The 13,250-nt window shown below is 36.3% G+C and overlaps 1 long non-coding RNA gene across 1 annotated transcript; it reads right to left on the minus strand.

Moving 5' to 3' along the window:
- Positions 1 to 3,868: 3,868 nt before the first annotated feature.
- LOC131528914 (uncharacterized) lies at positions 3,869 to 13,250 on the minus strand. The gene is made up of 6 exons (XR_009267951.1): positions 13,179 to 13,250; positions 12,573 to 12,650; positions 11,584 to 11,859; positions 5,564 to 5,719; positions 5,250 to 5,330; positions 3,869 to 4,103 (listed from the first exon to the last, which is right to left on the minus strand). It is a non-coding gene; the product is annotated as an uncharacterized LOC131528914 (long non-coding RNA).

The raw sequence follows: 13,250 nt of genomic DNA on the forward strand, positions 1-13,250 counted from the left end.
CTGAGAGAGAAGCAGATGTATGTGTGTGAGGAAATGTCATATATGGCGTTAAACTAAATAAATGACACAGCGGATGAGAACAGTTCCTATTCTCTGTTTTTAATTGAACTCCATAAGATGAGGCATGCTACACATAGGAACTATTGTCAGGAACTGTCAGGAACTATTTTTTTAGTGGAAGGATAACATTTAATGAATTTACTTTTAAAAAACACACCAATATATGCAAAACATTTTTGTTTTCAATATGTCTGTTGTGTGGTAACTGTTTTATAAAAACAAAAGAGTACTCAAGGCGTGCTGTATTGTGAATAAGTCACAGCTAATGGGTGTTGTTAGGCACGACAACCGGTTAGGCTTGTGTCTAAAATGTATGTTACCCAGTACTGTTTATTTAACTGTTGTGCAAAAGTCACACTCACTCATCGTGCTGTCACAAAAAAAAAATTATAATAATAAAATAATAAATAAATAAAATCACATTCACAATTACAGTCTCTTGTGTTTCTAGTTGTGCTTCTAATAGTCAGAGTCTGAATTTTTATGTTTACAGCAGGACGGGCAGCATGCAAAACACTGAACATGAACAATAAAAACCAGAACAATGTGTACCAAAACCCTTGTTGCGGAAATGCTGCCGATATTCCTTTATAAACCGGTTGTATCACTTTCAGATAAAGGGTCTGCACTCGCTGTACGTTTTGGCAACAAGCCTTCTTCAGTGAATCACAATAACATATATACAAACCCGATTCCAAAAGCTGGGACACTGTACAAATTGTGAATAAAAAAGGAATGCAATAATTTACAAATCACATAAACTTATATTTTCTTCACAATAGAATATAGATAACATATCAAATGTTGAAAGTGAGACATTTTGAAATGTCATGCCAAATATTGGCTCATTTTGGATTTCATGAGAGCTACACATTCCAAAAAAGTTGGGACAGGTAGCAATAAGAGGCCGGAAAAGTTAAATGTACATATAAGAAACAGCTGGAGGACCAATTTACAACTTATTAGGTCAATTGGCAACATGATTGGGTATAAAAAGAGCCTCTCAGAGTGGCAGTGTCTCTCAGAAGTCAAGATGGGAAGAGGATCACCAATTCCCCCAATGCTGCGGCGAAAAATAGCGGAGCAATATCAGAAAGGAGTTTCTCATAGAAAAATTGCAAAGAGTTTGAAGTTATCATCATCTACAGTGCATAATATCATCCAAAGATTCAGAGAATCTGGAACAATCTCTGTGCGTAAGGGTCAAGGCCGGAAAACCATACTGGATGCCCGTGATCTTCGGGCCCTTAGACGGCACTACATCACATACAGGAATGCTACTGTAATGGAAATCACAACATGGGCTCAGGAATACTTCCAGAAAACATTGTCGGTGAACACAATCCACCGTGTCATTCGCCGTTACCGGCTAAAACTCTACAGGTCAAAAATGAAGCCATATCTAAACATGATCCAGAAGCGCAGGCGTTTTCTCTGGTCCAAGGCTCATTTAAAATGGACTGTGGTAAAGTGGAAAACTGTTCTGTGGTCAGACGAATCAAAATTTGAAGTTCTTTTTGGAAAACTGGGACGCCATGTCATCCGGACTAAAGAGGACAAGGACAACCCAAGTTGTTATCAGCGCTCAGTTCAGAAGCCTGCATCTCTGATGGTATGGGGTTGCATGAGTGCGTGTGGCGTGGGCAGCTTACACATCTGGAAAGGCACCATCAATGCTGAAAGGTATATCCAAGTTCTAGAACAACATATGCTCCCATTCAGACATCGTTTCTTTCAGGGAAGACCTTGCATTTTCCAACATGACAATGCCAGACCACATACTGCATCAATTACAACATCATGGCTGCGTAGAAGGATCCGGGTACTGAAATGGCCAGCCTGCAGTCCAGATCTTTCACCCATAGAAAACATTTGGCGCATCATAAAGAGGAAGATACGACAAAGAAGACCTAAGACAATTGAACAACTAGAAGCCTGTATTAGACAAGAATGGGACAACATTCCTATTCCAAAACTTGAGCAACTTGTCTCCTCAGTCCCCAGACGTTTGCAGACTGTTATAAAAAGAAGAGGGGATGCTACACAGTGGTAAACGTGGCCTTGTCCCTACTTTTTTGAGATGTGTTGATGCCATGAAATTTAAAATCTACTTTTTTCCCCTTAAAATGATACATTTTCTCAGTTTAAACATTTGATATGTCATCTATGTTGTATTCTGAATAAAATATTGAAATTTGACTTCCACATCATTGCATTCTGTTTTTATTCACAATTTGTACAGTGTCCCAACTTTTCTGGAATCAAGTTTGTATATGTATGTGTATATATATATATATATATATATATATATATATATATATATATATATATATATATATATATATATATATATATATATATATATACACACATATACAGGTGTTGCTGATCACCAACTCAATTGACCGGTTTTATGAAATGTATCGTGGAAATGTTGCTGGGAAGTCCTTACCTTATAAATTCTTCCTGGAGATGAAATATGTGATTTGTTCTGTGTGAGAAAATTGTAGTATTTTAACATGGTGTTATGTTAAAGCATAACATGTTTTTTTTTTTAAAAAGATACAGCTGTGTAGTGTTGTAGCAAATTAGCTCAAAAGGGAAATATTTATAATTAATTATAACTGGTTATAATTAATAATAAATATTTAGATTAGATCTTAGAATTAACTGTAGCAGAATCAATATTACAATTATTTGATCTGTCCGTCCACCGAGCAGACAATATAATAATTTATCAATTCTAGGAAAGGTTATTTCCCTGGCCAAGGAAGAATAACTTTCCTACTTTATGCAGTACTAGCAATAGTTTAGCATGTAGCAAGGATCAACATTCAGTGACTTCGAATTGTGAGCAGAACACAGAGACAATCAGTTGTGAATATAAGTGATTTAATAAAAGAAACTATAGCTAACATACACTAAATTAAGCAAAACATATATACAGAATGAAGGAAAGCGAGGAAAGAGAGAAAGAGAAGAACAAAGAATGGCAGCATTTCACATCAATTAGCCACAACCTAATGAGAATCATCAAAGAATCAAAAATCACCTTAAAAAGGGGTTCAAACTTAAACATGCATCTAAATCGTTGTAAACGGTTACTAGCATTGGCTTTGTTGCTGAATAAGAGTCCTGATGCGATAGACAACGGAGGTTCTTGATGAGTTCTTTAGGAGTGCGGTTTTCCTCAGGTTCTTCTGAAGAAAGGAAAGTCCACAGCGAGTCGACAAAGTTACTTGAAGGTAAAACTGCCAGAAGGTAAAACTCAGTTTTAAAACTCAGACTAGAGTCTTGGTAGTGTCGGTCTCAAGAAGAAAGGTTTTGAGTGATGATTAGTCTGAGTTCTGAACTTTTGATAGTTCATAGCCGCACCCACCTTTTGGGTGGAGTGGCCAATCAGAGGCATGAATTCTGAGCAGGAGAAACTTTCTTTGTCTCCGTTTGTGGCCCATTTGCATTTTTATTGCTGGTCTTTTTAAAGGGTTTTTACAGTAACTTACTGGCAACAGTATTGCCAGTAAGTTACTGTAATTAAGATTTACAGTAGCAAACTATATTTGATTTACAGTTGCAAACTGTACTGTTTTACAGTTTTACAAATTCATCAGTATACTACTGTAATTCATTCATTTTAATATTGATTTCATTGGGTTTTATAATTTTTATATAGAATTAATTTTATTTTTACTCTACAAAGATACTACTGGCATTCAGTTAAAACAGACACGATAATTGCAAAATATCAAATGCTTTATTTTAAACATTGCATGTGTAACACTTAAAAATACAGTCTTCCAATGCTGGAACAGTGCATCTTCACTATTTCTCCTGTTTTAAGACGTTTTGCAGTGCATTATGTTGTGTCCTCTGGATTTATTCTCACAAAGAATCTTTAGGCAACAGAAACATAATGGGGGGAAAAAGACAAACAGCCAAAGAATACATAGCCATCTGCAAAACCCATATGCTGCTCCAAAATGAAAAGGTGCTGCCACCACCTTTGCTCACCATCCACTTTGTTAGTGACAGAAATGTCTTCTCTGAAAAACAAGTAGAAATGGTACACTTTTAAAAGGCAAACCTCAAATAGAATACACAAACCTTACATTACCTTTAGGGGCAATTTTTCGAAAGTGTGGGATTTCCTATCATTTTTATGCAGATGATACGTAAATTTATTTGCCTTTGAGGAAAAATCACGTGAATGCTTTGGACTCTCTTGTGAATTGTTTGAAGGAAGTTAAAGCCTGGATGTCAGCAAACTTCTTGAATTTTAATGAGAGTAAGACAGAACTAATTTGGTTTGGAGGTCCTAATTCACCTGAACTGTCAAATTTAGGTGAGTTGACCCCTTTCTGTAAACCTGCGGTCAAAAATTTAGGGGTATTATTTGATAATACCCTCAAATTTGATAAACAGATAAACTCAGTCGTTAAATCGGGTTTTTTTCATTTACGACTGGTGGCGAAGGTTAAACCATTTCTGTCTTTTAAAGACTGTGAGAAGGTGATCCATGCCTTTGTGTTTTCGAGGCTTGATTACTGCAATTCGTTGTATGTAGGTGTTTGTCAAACTACTTTAAACCGGTTGCAACTACTACTTAATGCTGCCTCCAGGCTTTTGACAGGGACTCGTAAGTGGGATCATATTTCCCCTATTCTGTCCTCTCTGGGCTGGTTGCCAGTCCAGTATAGGATTGCCTTTAAGCTCCTAGTTTTTGTTTATAAGTCTTTGAATGGGTTAGCTCCCTCCTAGCTCCCTGTCGGAGCTATTACTGGTACACAAACCTGTTAGGTTTTTGAGGTCTTCTGACCACTCTATTTTAATTGTTCAGAGGACAAAGTACAAGCGTAGGGGGGATCGGGCTTTTGGGGTGGCGGCTCCAAAACGATGGAACAGTCTTTCCTCCAACATTAGCGTTGCTCCTACTCTAAATATTTTTAAAAAATGTCTGAAGGCTCATTTTTTATGTGTAGCTTTTGAGACGGCAGCGTGTTGAGGCATTGGTTTCTGGTACTGTCCCTTGATGTTTTATTTTGGTGTTTTGTTACTGTTGTCTTCTGTTTTGTGGAATTATTTTTATTATTGTACAGCACTTTGGTCAACACTGTTGTTTTAATAGTGCTTTATAAATGAATAAATGAAATGAAATGACAAACCTCTCAAAACCATAGTTGTTCTCTTACCGTGAATTATCAGTCTCAGGGTGGCTGCCATGCTCATGTCTTTCTTGATGCTTCATTGCCATTGCCTTTAAAACACATAGGCTATACAAAAAAAAAATGCAGTAAATCTTAAATTCCATTAAAAACTAGGATTAAAAATCAATAGGCTACTGGCCAACTCAATTCAATAAGCTGACAAAAGTCGTTTGAAACGACAGCTCAGTTTACCATAGTAAAGTTTGTTACGGCCATGTTGACGGGTAAATGTTACTAGGTTAAAACTGGTGTGCAAAAATCTGACACAAACACACAGACAAACGTACATATATTTTTACCTTGCTTGCTGGTCTTATTCTCTCGTAAGGTGCATCGACACACAGCTCAGATGTTCTCCGGAGCTCTTCCACGTTCACGGGTTCATCCCCGGGCAAAACCCGCTGCGCTGCCCCGCTGCTTCCGTGTCTTCCTCGGACGCGAGTGGCGTGGCGCGACTCGATAAAAGACAATATAGAAACCATTATATATACTATCTACAGTGGATGCAGACAGTAAAGTGATGCCCTGGTATATTTCTGACGTAGTAGTACTCCAAGCGCTCGTGCTGTTTCTGACATGAAGGACAAACGGATTTTCCAATCATTACAAGCGATGTAACACGTCCAGTGTAGTCAGTCCCAAGCTGTTGCGGCATAGTAGACACGGTGTACGGCAAATCGTGTCAATCCAAATGTAAGAAATGAGGAAAATAAAACAACCTCAATAAAATGGCACCAAAGAGTCTGTTACGGCAAATACAGTAGTATACAACAATTTTAAAAAATACAGTAAGTCTCTGTATTTGGGGTCTGACGTCAAAGAAAATTCCCATGATGCAAAGGGTATTACAGTTATTTACTGTAAAGGCAATTTGCAGTATTATACTGTGTGATATACAGTAAATAACTGTAGAAATTACAGAAATGTCTAACAGTGTGGAGAGTTGGTGCAGTTTTACTTCAAAGCATAGTAAAAATTGTATGATATATTTCACGATCACAGAGTGTACATCATTGTTCGAGGAATAAAAGGAAGATCATTTTGATACCAAGAAAGGACACTCTATAAGATATTAAAGCAGAGATACACACATACACTTGAATATAGGCGTTTAGAGTCTAACTAATACAGGTAAAGTGTTGTAACTGGGTTAATATAATAGGGGAACATACATACAACACATGCATATACCAGATACATTTATAACTGCTTAATTATGGCCTAAATAAAGAAAATGTCTTTGTGCGTGCGTGATGTGTATTGAAATTGTGGAGACCACTGGTCTAGTCAGGCCGTTGGTGCCTGGCACGGGGGTCATTCGCTCCTCTTTGGAATGTGTTTGAAGTTCGATAGGGAGACCAGAGAGGCGATCTGTTTAGCATCTTTTTGATAGTGGGGGAAAGCCATTTAAATTTTAGCACCCATATAAATGTAGACGGTGGGGCCAGGTTGGTATTTTATATGCAAATGTTAAAAGGCTAAAAGGGTCTCTGAAAGCATAAAGTGTAATCAACCATCAATGAGCCTAAGCAGACGCTACAGTGTTGAGCTCCCCGCTGTCTGCATTCCTATAAACCATTATGTGACTATGCAGCATCACACAGCATCAGTCATCAGCATCAAATATGTTGACTTGACTAAAAATCTATCAAAATTATAGCTGCAATTAATACAACATGACTACAATACTACTCTTACACTGTAAAAAAAAAAAAAAAGTTGAGCCAACTTAAAATTTGAAGGCAACAAACTTCAGCAGATTTTTGAGTTTTCTCAACTTGTTGTTTTAAGTTTATACAACAAAAATTTGAGAATCTCCCACAAAAACAAGTTGAGCAAACTCAAAAATCTGCTGAAGCTGGTAAAAAAATGTTTTAAGTTCGCTCAACTTTTTCTTTTTTTTTTACAGTGTATAAACTGTACAAACTTCTGAAAAGTAATTTACTCTACTTGTATACCATAACCCATTGTTCATGTACACACACAGATTTTGCCCTCCAGAATTGTCTGGGTTATACCAGTTCCTGCACTGTAAAAAATCCAATTAACAAAATGTTGGAAGTGCAAAAATATTTAAGTTGAACTAATTTTATTGCTTGTGCTTAGTTGAGAAGACATATTATATTAAGTCTGCACAAATATATTTTAAAAACATTAAACGATTGGTTATTTTAGAATCCAGTAAACATTCAGAATGCTAAATGTTGACTAAACTAATAAAAACAAATCCAGGCAACACTGAGATCATTCTGCACGTGCACGCACCTGAGTGGCTTCGCGGGAGAAACAGCGCAGCCATCTTGTCAAGTTCATGCGGCAGGAAAGAGCCACTAAATAAATTTTATTTTTTAGACAAACTTTAAGGAGAAAATCATGCAACATTTTCGATTTTTTTGAGTGGACATTTAGAAAGTGTTTTATGAGTTGTATATCCGAAGAAAAGAGGATATATGTCAAGTTCAGGCATCAGGTAAGTTAAGTCAAAGTCTCTTTAAAGGTATTCTATAGTCTTTGGTTAAGTCAATTGTGGCACTGAATAAATATTTGTTCTTAACGTTAGACTGAATTTATCAAAACGTATTTTTACTTTAAAAAATACATATTTTTAAGTATTTACTTTTAAAAGGTGTAAATATTTTATTTAAAACGTATATACACAAACGTACAACCTAAAAACATCGAATAATCTATGTATGATATGAGGGAAATTTAAATGAAGGGAATGTGGTCTTTCACCTTGTTTAATCCATAAAACACTTGATATCAAAAGCTGTGTTACTATACTGATTTTTAGCTCATTTTGGCGTGTTGTATGATATTTTTTATTTATTTGTTTATTTTTTGAGTGTTTCCATGCCGTGAAAAGATATGAAGAGATTGCGCGATCTTTCTCTCTTTTATAAGCATTATGCAGTACGACTAACGTTAACCGAAATCTATGAAACGTGTAACTTAATGTAAAGCACAGTAACTTAATGCGCTCATTTTAAGTTAACATTGGCGTGTTGAATGGGTTTTTGCTTGTGTAAACTTCTGGAGTTGTCCCATGAAGTAAAAAGATGACATTAAACGTGACTAACAAGACACGGTGGAAAGTGGCTCTTTTCAAACGGGGCGGATTAATGTTACACGGCATTTCTGGTCTCGTGAAGGTGCTTTGGAAGAGAAGTTCATCGTTCCGAACAAAAACAACTGAATCATTTCACAAGGCCGTTCAAAGTGTCTCATTCAGTTCCCTAGGTAGTCAATCAGTAGATAGTGCATACGAGTCCCTGCACAGGGAAAGACCATGATCAGTAAACACTGATCAATCAATTTGTAAAATATCACCACTGGTATTTATCAACAACAGGCAGGACCGTTATATTTTGATATTATTTGTATGCTATTTGAGGTAACTTAGCCCTATAAAATGAAATCTACTAATCTGTTCTATTACAAATCCAGTCAACATTAATGCTCCCTGTTGTGCAATGGATTTGTGCCAAAAAAAAAAAAAAAAAAAAACGTTGCATCTTGCGTTTCATCACAAATTTAATTAACTGATACTGATACATTGTAAATGATTTAAAAGGCATCATTTCATTTTTCATTTTTTCATGTTCCATGAATCTACAGGTGCATCTCAATAAATTAGAATGTTGTGAAAAAGTTCATTTTTTTCTTGTAAGTTATTTCAAAAAGTGAAACTTTCATATATTTTAGATTCATTGCATGTAAAGTAAAACATTTCAAAAGTTTTTTTTTTGTTTTAATTTTGATGATTAGAGCTTACAGCTCATGAAAGTCAAAAATCAGTATCTCAAAATATTAGAATATTTACATTTGAGTTTCAATAAATGACCATTCCTACAGTATAAATTCCGGGTATCTCTTGTTCTTTGAAACCACAATAATGGAGAAGACTGCTGACTTGGCAATGATCCAGAAGACGAACATTGACGCCCTCCACAAAGAGGGTAAGTCACAGAAGGTCATTACTGAAAGGTGTGGCTGTTTACAAGGTGCTGTATCAAAGCATATTAAATGCAAAGTTGACTGGAAGGAATAATTTGGGTAGGAAAAGGTGCACAAGCAACAGGGATGACTGCAAGCTTGAGAATACTGTCAAGCAAAGCTGATTCAAATGCTTGGGAGAGCTTCACAAGGAGTGAACTGAAGCTGGAGTCAGTGCATCAAGAGTCACCACGCTCAGACGTCTTCAGGAAAAGGGCTACCAAGCCACTTCTGAACCAGAGACAACGTCAGAAGCATCTTACCTGGGCTGTGGAGAAAAAGAACTGACTGTTGCTCAGTGGTCCAAAGTCCTCTTTTCAGATGAAAGTAAATTTTGCATTTCATTTGGAAATCAAGGTCCCAGAGTCTGAAGGAAGAGTGGAGAGGCACAGAATCCATGTTGCTTGAAGTCCAGTGTGAAGTTTCCACAGTCTGTGATGATTTGGGCTGCCATGTCATCTGCTGGTGTTGGTCCACTGTGTTTTCTGAAGTCCACAGTCAACGCAGCCATCTACCAGGACATTTTAGAGCACTTCATGCTTCCTTCTGTTGACCAGCTTTATGGAGATGCTGATTTCATTTTCCAGCAGGACTTGGCACCTTCCCACACTGCCAAAGGTACCAAAAGCTGGTTCAATGACCATGGTGTTACTGTGCTTGACTGGCCAGCAAACTCGCCTGACCTGAACCCCATAGAGAATCTATGGGGTATTGTCAAGAGGAAGATGAGAGACACCAGACCCAACAATGCAGATGAGCTGAAGGACGCTATCAAAGAAACCTGGGCTTCCATACCACTTCAGCAGTGCCACAAACTGATCACCTCCATGCCACGCCGAATTGAGGCAGTAATTAAAGCAAAAGGAGCCCCACCAAGTATTGAGTATACATACAGTAAATGAACATACTTTCCAGAAGGCCAACAATTCACTAAAAATGTTTTTTTTTATTGGTCTTATGAAGTATTCTAATTTGTTGAGATTTGTTGAATTTTGTTAAATGTGAGACAAAATCATCACAATTAAAAGAACCAAAGACTTAAACTACTTCAGTCTGTGTGCATTGAATTTATTTAATACACAAGTTTCACAATTTGAGTTGAATTACTGAAATAAATGAACTTTTCCACAACATTATAATTTATTGAGATGCAGCTGTATATTCATAGCTGCCACAAGGTTAGAGTCATCATCCGAATGGTGTATTAAACACTCTGACTGTAACACTTGCACTTTGTTCTGCCATACTTCTCTATTCTGTGATGTACATTGAAAATAACAGAAATACCGGTATATCAAGAACAAGGAACATTTAAATATGAGGTGTTAAAAATAGCATCAGGACTAGCCGTTTCCAATTATGTTATGTGTTAGTCTGTGCAACAAAGTATTGTGAAGTAATCGAACGTGAAATTTCGAAATCACATGAAATTTCAGCCGTCTTGCACTACTTCCATCTCTGCATCTCCACACACTCAATCTTTTTTTAATTATTCACAAAGTTGTTATCGTATAAAACAGGTATCAAATGAAAGAGTGGACCTTCTGCTTCACAGTGACACTAGTACTTTGCTTATAGAACAAAGATGGTCGGAGTAATCTTGATTTGAAAATGCATCAAATTAAACAAAGTTGCAATCATTGGTCATTTCTTTACTCATTTTCACACAGCTGAGTCATAGCTGAATAAGTTGCAAAGTGCTTGTGGCCTCCAAGGGTAACACATATCAAAATAAACAGCAGGACTTACCTTTTCAGATGATGCTAGTGGCTTATCATTACAACAAAGTATGGTGGAGTAATCTGGTTTTGAAACTAGCACCAGGCGTTGTTGTTGCATAATATACTATTTCATATACAGTTCATACATATTTTTTCAAATTGCTAGGTCATGGATTGTCCCACCATCATGGTTCTGATATCACCAGATTACAGACAGTCTTGTCTATCCTTATCTGAAAAGATATCCCCCCTAACATCAATATCTTTTGAGATAGATATACAAATATAACAATTTAATAGATGCAAAAAATAGTTTAATTTAATGTTAAGGCTAATATAAAATGTATACAACAAATATCATGTCAAATTATGTCAGATCTGGATAGCCCAGACTGTCCTGAAAAAATCTACATATAGGATGTATGGCTACCTCTTACAATAGACTTCATACAAACCTGCTGTGCAGATACTGTAGGACGATAATGGCTAAAATAATGATTGTCCCAAAAGATTAGTAAAGCTACTCATTTGAAATGGTTACCATATTTCAAAGTACTTATATGGACTCTACAAACAAACTGGTACCAAAGAGATTTTGCCACCTTTGGTGGTACCAAATTCTGGCTTGGCCCATGGACTACTAGAGATGACCTCGCCCTCGACAGCCCTGAATGTCAGCGGAGACCATGTCAGCTGAGCCCCAGAGACAGATCCCCTCTGAAGACCTCGTGGGCCATCGGGACAAGACCACGAGAACCAGACAAGTCCTCTGCTCAGTCTGGGCCTAGAATTAAGCCACGCCGTGCTGGTTTCGTCTGGCCAGAGGAGAACTGCCCCCCGACTGAGACTGCTTGCTCCCAAGGTTTTCTGCTCAATTTCTAAAAATAATAAAAGTATAAAGAAAAATTGAATTCTGACAAAATATACATATTACAGTCTCACACTGAAAAATAAACAAATCAAAATATACAGTATATACATGAGTTAAATATTACTAAGAGGCAAAAGATCAAGAAATGTCATTTATTTCTTTTTTTCTGCCACACATCTCTGTCTTTCCATCTTGTAAAATGCAGACTCTTTAAACTCTTTCCAGGTTGGTAACTTAATGTAAAGATTTTTAAATAAAATACATTTACTGGAGATACAAAATGACATAAAATACAAAGTCTTGTTTGAAGTGATTTTGTGATTAAAACAAGAACTAATATCTGCCATTTGGCAAAAAAAGTTACCTCAATTTAAAGGGAAGTTTTGATAGCTCATAGACTGATATTTGCTATTGTTTTAAGAATAAACTCATTTAATTTCATTACATTTTTCAAGACTTCATTAACATTGTCATCTGAAATAAACATATATTGATTGAAAGATGTTTGATACTTGTATTGGAAAACAAGACAAAATACAGAAGAAGAGATTCATTCACTTTTTGCTTTGCATCCAACATTTTATGAATTTAAGACTTTCTGCTCTGATTTAAAACTTTCTTAAGGCATTAATTTGTGTAAGGGTAAATTAAGACATTTTAAGACTTAAAAACCTGCAGAAACCCTATGTGTATGATGTAGTTGATGTGTCCAATATTTACCTGTATCTGACTGAGGATCTGCATGGGTACCAGGAAAAGATGACAGCAAGGGCACAAGCAGTGTAGAAACAGTGGTCTCTACAAGAACATCAGAATAGAAATATTACAAAAAGCAATAATTCTATTTCAGACACACACACATACACTATAATACTGCAGTACTCCTGCTGTTCTTGGCAGATTTATATTCATTTACAATTTCATGGCTGTACTGCAAATATAATGCCCAATACAGTAACAACAATCGTAAATTTATTGTTGTGACTCTACTGCTAAAATACGATGGCTAAATTATGGTTACTACAGTAAAACCATGGTCAGAAAATATTTTTGAACTGTTGAATACATGTCATTACAACAATGAAAATAATGGTTACGCCCATTCATAATTTAGCTTGCAATCAACAAATGACTTGTTAATGATGACAAACAATACACAGAAACGTAAATTACAGCCATGTTCATTCATAATTTGGTGTGTAAACAAATCAACCTGCGGTGAACTATAGTAAACAAATAAAGTTTGGAAACGAACAAAGTTTACTAACGTGATTTCAGCATTAACGGTAACAAAACGTAAACCCTTTGTCACATAAAGTATCTTACCTTTGATAGATGCGCTGAGAAATAACCGAGGCAGACCGCCGCTGTTTTCTTCTTCTGCGAATTCAAATTTCC

This window comes from Onychostoma macrolepis, chromosome 21 (genome assembly GCF_012432095.1).
Source record: "Onychostoma macrolepis isolate SWU-2019 chromosome 21, ASM1243209v1, whole genome shotgun sequence".
In the NCBI taxonomy this organism is placed as follows: Eukaryota; Metazoa; Chordata; class Actinopteri; order Cypriniformes; family Cyprinidae; genus Onychostoma; species Onychostoma macrolepis.